This window comes from Mytilus californianus, unplaced genomic scaffold (genome assembly GCF_021869535.1).
Source record: "Mytilus californianus isolate M0D057914Y unplaced genomic scaffold, xbMytCali1.0.p SCAF_10, whole genome shotgun sequence".
Lineage (NCBI taxonomy): Eukaryota > Metazoa > Mollusca > Bivalvia > Mytilida > Mytilidae > Mytilus > Mytilus californianus.
This window is the reverse complement of record NW_026262582.1, coordinates 50,666,487-50,674,260: the sequence shown is the minus strand read 5'-3', so window position 1 is coordinate 50,674,260 and position 7,774 is coordinate 50,666,487. Positions and strand designations below refer to the sequence as shown.

Below are 7,774 nucleotides of genomic sequence, written 5' to 3'. Positions count from 1 at the left end.
AGCCTGCAGGCGTATACATGGATCCAACAACACAATTTCAGACCAAACTGTCCGATATCGCCTGCACTCCTGTGACCTTCAAACACTTGGTCCATTGAGGAGAGCAAGACTGAAACGACGTTACAGAGTAACCAGGCTTAAAAGTGTTTTTATCTTTAACAGGTTGATTTTTGAAATATGTGTTCATTATTATCAAATAATGTTGCTATCTTATATATCATATGACATGAAATTATTGTGACTTCTCTTTTTTGAAAAAGGTACTGAACTTACAGCATTATTTAAATATGACGATATAAATCTCTTACCATGATGTATGCTAACAATTAACAGCAGTAGTAGAAAATCAGCAATAAGCTGAATGTTGTACTTGTTAAATCAGTCTTTAGACCTAAAAATGGTCAAGGACAATCAATTCATCATATATCTTAAATCTCTGGAAATAACATGCTAATTTTAAATGTCAACAATGAAAGGATATACCGTATCTGTAAAGTCTGCACTTATTTGAACATGGAACGATATGTTTGAATCAAGTTGCACATACCATAATTGTGCAAGGCAAAAACTATAAGGTTTTATATTTTGAACACAGCATTTAAAATTTGTTGACAGCAAAAGTTTGGAAATAGTTCATGTGTTTGTGTCAATGAAAAAAAAACTGTTACTATATATGTGTTTTTGTCAACGTATTTCCTTTTATAATGCTGATGAGATGAGTATTTCCTTTTTCAACTGCTCATTACAGTATACTCTTATGTTGTGTTTTACGTCACTGTTTCAAGTAAGAGTATGTCTGGGTGATTCAGTGTGTTGTTCTATTGTTTGTCGCATATTCAATTATTTCATGACTCTTTTATTGTTCACTATACGGTACATGTTTTAAATTCAAGAAAGTCTTTTCTTGTTTTGTGTTTCTGAACAATTATTAACAAGACTTTTATGTTTGAACGACGCCATTCTTATTTTATAATTCAAAGTGCAATTGAGAAAATATCAAAAGATGAAGTAGCATGTTGTTTCTGACTTAAATTATCGCCTTAAACAGAACGAAACAGATACCGGTATGAAACAATGTATGTGTACCTTACCTTTATTTACATAGATCGTGTCAACAGGATTGTGTAGCTCTGCATGGATTTGGAGAGACCCAAAATCTAAATAAAATACAATAATTAGTCAACATTATACTTTAACCTTATAGTATTCATCATATTTTTCCAATACGAATCAATGTATATACATTTATCTTACCTCATTTAAACTTCTAGGAATATCATACATGTAGCTTAAAAGCGAACACGTGGAGATCCTGCAGTGTATCTTAACATTTAAATCTAAATTTGCCTGTAAATTATTTTGCCGCATTACATTCATTCACTTTGTAAAGTATACATTTAACAATTATAAAATATATACATTGAACATGACAGCGTATAACATAAGAAAAATGAAAAAAAAGAAAAGAAAAAGACGAATCTATAACGAAAGAAATAAAATACGACGACAAACAATAGCTTACCCTGCAAAAACATAACAAAGAAAATCTAACGACTGAGCCACACGTATCATACATGTACCATATCTCAGTGTGTTAAATAGAAATATTTAAGAATTATAAACAAACTGTGTCATCCGCCAATCTCCGCATGACATGATATTTCACATTCAGTGATATCAGAACTGCAAATAAGAGTATAAAATAATGTTTTTGACAATTGTTATAATATATCCGTGGTCATTGTTGGCACAGATTCTTTTTCGTAGTCAACCAAAAAATAGTTAGGGTTTGTTAACTTTAAAAATAAATTACCGCATGGTCAATCACTTCCTTAAAAATGAAGCAATCATCTCTCGAGTAAGTAATAAAAGACGCACAAAGACAGGAATACATGGGAGATATGACAAAAAAAATGTCTCATTTGGATTGTTACCTCATTTAAAAAAAATCACAGTTAGAATGCTGAAATAATCCCATTAATCATAAAGTTAATTTTAATCAGACACTTATTGTCAATGTCAATATATAAGTCACGCTACGACAGTTTTCTCTTTTTGTGACATCGCCAATAAGTATTTATCAACCATAAACAACACACAATCTTTTGTTTTCGATTAAGTGCCTATCAATCGTATTGTTTATCTTTTTGTTGTTGTTGCAAAGGCCAAAGTGCTGTGGTTATCAATGTGTCAGATTTGCCCCTTTATTTAATTTGCTTATCTAGGACAATGTATGAAATGTAAGCGTGTTGAGATTTATTTTTAGTTGAAATTACAAAACAACGTAGACAAGATTCACACGTATGTCTGTTCTGAATTCTATCTTTGGAAAATGTCTTTCAAACTTAATTGTCAATACCTGATTCCTTATCAGAAGGCTTATGCTATTAAATTTAGAGACAAAACTGATATCTTTCGAAGCAACAAAATATTAAGCATTGCATACGTACGTTTTCCGTTGAAATTCCTTGTTAATGTTATCGTTTGCTCCTGTATGTCTTTGATAACAAATATAAATCCATATATGCAAGATTCGTCCGATAGAATAGTATGATGCTTGTAAATAAAGATAAACGAATTATCTTTGTTAAAACACCGGCAATTAATTTCTGCACATTCGCCTTTTTTGTGATAGCATTTTTGATTGTATAAACGAATGGAATCAATTGCTCTATCGTTCACTACGAATTCTACGGTATCTGCAAGTGGACGTGCTGTAATTGTTAATGAAAATGAAATTAATGTTGAATTCTCTCCAAACGAAACTTCCAAACTGAAATTGCTATTTGTCTTGTAATCTATAATATACAAAAAATGCAAATATTGATAGGTAAATATAAAAAGTTCATGTTTAAGTGCAAATGCTGTTCATGAAAAACAGTATCATTTTTCTTTATAACATTTAGATGTGAAAAATACCAAAGGGACATTCAAACTCATAAGGCGAAAAAAAAAACTAACAACGCCTTGGCCAAAATTTAGAAAATAACCAAAAGACAAACACCAGTACACAAAATACAACATAAAAGGCTTGACAAAACAAAACCCGGGGTGATATCAGGTACTCTAGAAAGATTAACAGATCCTGCTCTTCATGTGGCACCTATCGTGTTGCTTTATAAATTGCGATCTCTATGTCAAATGTGTGTCAATCTAAAGGCACACAGAGAAATAAACTCATCATCTGAAATGTTCAGATAAATACGAGGTGAAAGATCATTAGAAACCAAATATTTCGAAAACTTGCGTCATGGTAAGTTTAACCATCTATTCCTAACGGTAGAACATTCTTAGTATTTCGATTAATTGAAAGAGGTACATGTATTTCTGTCAAAATAAAAAATAAGGAGATATTATTTTAGGATTGCCTTTGAGACAATTATCCAACACAGTCGAAATAACATGTATTTGGGCATCACTGATAACCGTACAGCGTTCAACGATGAAAAATCCATACTTAATAGTATGATATAAAAGGTCACGACATGACACACTTTGAATAAATCAAAATAAAAAACCAACGCTCTGATCTATGACAAACAATATGATTATATATTTATTATTATTTATAACAGCGTAGTAAATACGCATTTACGTTATTGAGACACAAAACGGCACCACAGACACGAGCATAAGTAACCTGATGAGTTAAAAAAAAATTAAAATACTGTTGGATCGAATCAAAGTAATATCCTCCTTCAAAAATAGAATTACCAATAAGAAACGAAATATCGATAAATGATAATCGCAGTTCTCGCTCACTTCATTTGTAAATGATTTGAAAAACATTGTCGGAAAAAGCCGTATTGACCCATGGGCTAATATGTGACATGCACTTCCAGTTTCAATTTTCTTACGCCTAAGCTTACTAAGCTGTTGACGTATCGTTTTGCATAACCTTAATTTGATCATATGTTTCAACTCAAAAAAAAAAAAAAAAAAAAAAAAATGCTCCGTGTTATGTAACGTCTTGAAACGAATTTTTTTCTAGAGCCTTTACGAGTGAAACTATTTTATTATAACTGTCTCATTTCCTTTGATTCAATATTCGTTATATTTAGATATAAGTCTAAAATATATAATAAAATGGAATATGCAGTATCAATCGGAATTACTTTGGAAACAAATATAGGGAAATTTAAATAACATTATGTCTTCTAGGAAAATTGTTCATAACATAATATCATGTATATATAATGAGCAAAACCTATTTAGAATGGGCAAATCCAATAATAGTAAGTGCCATTTATGTAAAACAGAAAACGAAACCCTCACACATTTTCTTCACAGCTGTAACATTATAGAAGCAACTTGGGACTATAGTTTTGGTGTGTTTTAAATGTATAATGTGCTGAATTACACTGTAGATATCCCAAGAAGGGACGAACTTATCATACTGTCAATGTACCATTACATAAAAATATAATAGCATAACCAAAACAGAATACAATTCTGAATACTGTTCAATAGATTATTTGGAAATGTAGGAATATGATCAAATATCAGTCTACAAGTTTAACAATTGATACAGTTGGAGACAGACCAGGCATTAAATGTAGACGCGCGGAAAATTTTTACGCCGCGTTAACTGTGCGTTTACTCCAAATTTTACTAGACAACAAAATTAAACTAACGTTTACTTCCACGATTTCTTCCGCGTTAACGGTAAAAAGGCGCGTCTTCTAATTGTGTTCATAGTAAATGGGCGTTTACCTACGCGTTAACGCGTAAAAAGCGCGTCTTTAATTTGTTTGTAAAAATTTAACGCACTTTTACTACTGCATGGTGGATTAACACTAATGACCGGACCAGTGACAGGACAGTGTCAGAAAAATGACAGGACCAAAACAAAAATGCTAATGACATTTTATGTATCCAAGGTTTTATTTCAAATTTAAAATATATGAAAATTTCATCATTTGATATTCAAACATAAGAAAATAACACAGTTATTTTCAAAGCTTCCGAGAATGTGACCTGAGCAACTTAAACAATGACTGACCAACAGCGACAATGACAGGACCTAATGACAATGCTAATATTTTATGGCAGTTTTTGGTCGATATGCATGCGGGGACTATTAGCCAAGTTGACCTTTTATTTCTGAAAAGATACATGTCAAATTTAAAATTAAACAAGTCTGATAATTGAGTACTGTTCATACCTCAGAATATATTGGTTGACATAAAAATGAAGACATTTAAGTGTAGAATTTCCAAATGTAATGTCGCATAAAAAGATGGTGCCAATATTTTCGATTTTGTTAGAATATTATACAACGGAATTATAATTCTGTCTTTTTTATCCTTAAGGATGGATAGTTTACAACAATTGAAAGCTCTATAAGTCTACTGTTATTTATAGTTATGTCAATAACAATACAAATTGTCATGTATTATATTAAGATTTACTGAATAATTGTTTCTTTAATAGACTGGCACTCTAAACCTGATTTTTAATTTGTATTACTTTGCAAAATTAAACCAAAATGTACCCGACTAATGTTCATGCTAAGCAAAGAGGCAGCCAATCATAAAGTCTTTTTTGGGGTTTTATTACCTTAAAATTGTTTTGATTTATTTGGTGGATGTTGAAAATACGACAAGTGAACAATGTTTATTAAGCTATGACATGACGAAAACTAATTAAATTTAATCAAATGAAAGAAATCCCACTTCCTACTAGAAAATATAGACAGACACAATAAACCATTTTTTATATGCAATAACCGAAGTGGCAGTCCACATAAATACTATTGTCTGCTCTGTTGGCAGCTCTTTTGTCGGGTTGTTGTCTTTGACATATTCCCACTTTCCGTTCTCAATTTTATAGATGCATCGAACCCATTATAAAGATTCTGATTTTATCCAGTCAATTTTCTCATTCAAAATTGATGCGTCCTTAGCAGGTTATCAGACAACTTAAATTCTAAAATCTTTAATGTGACCTGACCAGAAATCCGACCACTATATACTGAATGCGAGATAAAATGCTATTAAATATACCACCACGATTAAATGTGGTTCTGACTTCATATTAAATCTTTTCAGTGTAAATATAAAATTCAATTTTGACAATCGAACTTTACCATAACCCCTACGCACTTGTATCTTTCACCAAATGAGTATCACTGTGTAACCATCGGAGAGTGTACATCAACGGCCGTCCATTTGAGCAGGTCTGTTTACATAATATGGCTTTAAGTATTGATTATTATTTGAAGAAAAAATAAACGTGTCTAAATCATCATATATTGACTTACCGATTTCATTGGCTAGAAATATTGATAAATTGCACAAAGTGAGGACCACTTGGTTCATTTATGATCTAAGAAAACAAAAGTAAACAAGATAAAGGACAAAACGAGAAGTGAAATAATTCATTGAAAATCGTAGCTTAAATAACCTTACATTTCATCGATTGGTTGATTGCTGTGTGACGCTATTTGTTTTAGCACTTTCAATATATTATGTCGGCAATTATTTTTTGATGAAGAAAACCGGATTTATAATAGAAAACCACCCAATTTGACTGGAAGAAAATACATCCTGGTCAATTGTTTAGATCTCAGCCTAACTCGCCTTGCCAAAAACATGTCCTTATTCACAACATTAGTGTTGACAGATTAGATAATCACCGTAAATGAACTACTTTAAAAACTTATTGACAAAGACCCACACAGTATTAAACAAAATAATCTATATTTAAAATCAGGAATCAGCGTCAACACTATAAAAAGGTTTGAACTTAAACCTTAAAACGTAGAATGTATCTAAAAAGCTAGTTAATTCAATCAGAAACAAATATACAAGTTTTATAAAATTCCATGAATGTTTGACATAACATTGGTTGGTTGAGTTCTATTAATACATAACATAACATTGCAAAGTCAATTTGAACAAAACACTATCAAAACTATTGAAGTTTAACCATACGAAAATTGAATGACATGAAAATATTTGTGGTGACCAGGTCGATTTTCCGTCAGCTTTAAATGTTAAAAAGTTGTTGCACCATTAGTCAAGCTTCTTTTACTGTTTGGTCTGGTTTTTTTTGGTGATATCCATTTGACGTGGTTCGGTACCTATGCATCCCGTCAATGTGTTGTTTGTATTATCTTTAATTTTTGCTGGTGTGCTTTGTACGTGTGACTTTTTGAATTTCTTTGGTACATATGACGTGGCTCTGTACTTTTAAACATCCCACCGTTATGTTATTATTCTATTATAATGTCATTATGTTATTGTTCTATAATAATTTTGAACGACAAAATTATTTTATAGCTCTACCTGTGTGACGTTTACATTCTGACGTCAAACACACGATTCTACACCAGAGTTGATGTGATCCTAGCCATTCAGTTACAGGACTTCAAACATTTCAATCCTTTATGGGTTGATTTTAAATACAAAAATAAATAAGCAATGAACGTGGTTGTTAAATTTGATATATGCTTTTTTGTGCTTCTTTGTTAAATATTTGTTTGTTTTTGTTCTGATTGAGATTGTGTCACGGTGATGACTGCTGTACCACTATTTTGACAATTTTACCTATTATGTCTGTTTTGTTCACGCATCGTTGTAAATGTAATGGAATTTGGTGCGACTGTCCCTGAGGGGTTTAGTGCTAAAAAAACAGGTTCAATCCGACATTTTCTACATTTGAAAATGTCTGTACCAAGTCAGGAATATGACAGTTGTTGTGCATTCGTTTGATGTGTTTTATCATTTGATTTTGCCATTTGATTAGGGATTTTCCGTTTTTAATTTTCCTC

General features: G+C 31.5%; 1 long non-coding RNA gene across 1 annotated transcript; it reads right to left on the bottom strand.

Moving 5' to 3' along the window:
* Positions 1-322: 322 nt before the first annotated feature.
* On the bottom strand, positions 323-2,484 carry LOC127718862 (uncharacterized). Its single transcript, XR_007989988.1, has 3 exons — positions 2,451-2,484; positions 1,092-1,157; positions 323-391 (listed from the first exon to the last, which is right to left on the bottom strand). It is a non-coding gene; the product is annotated as an uncharacterized LOC127718862 (long non-coding RNA).
* Between the last annotated feature and the right edge of the window lie 5,290 nt (positions 2,485-7,774).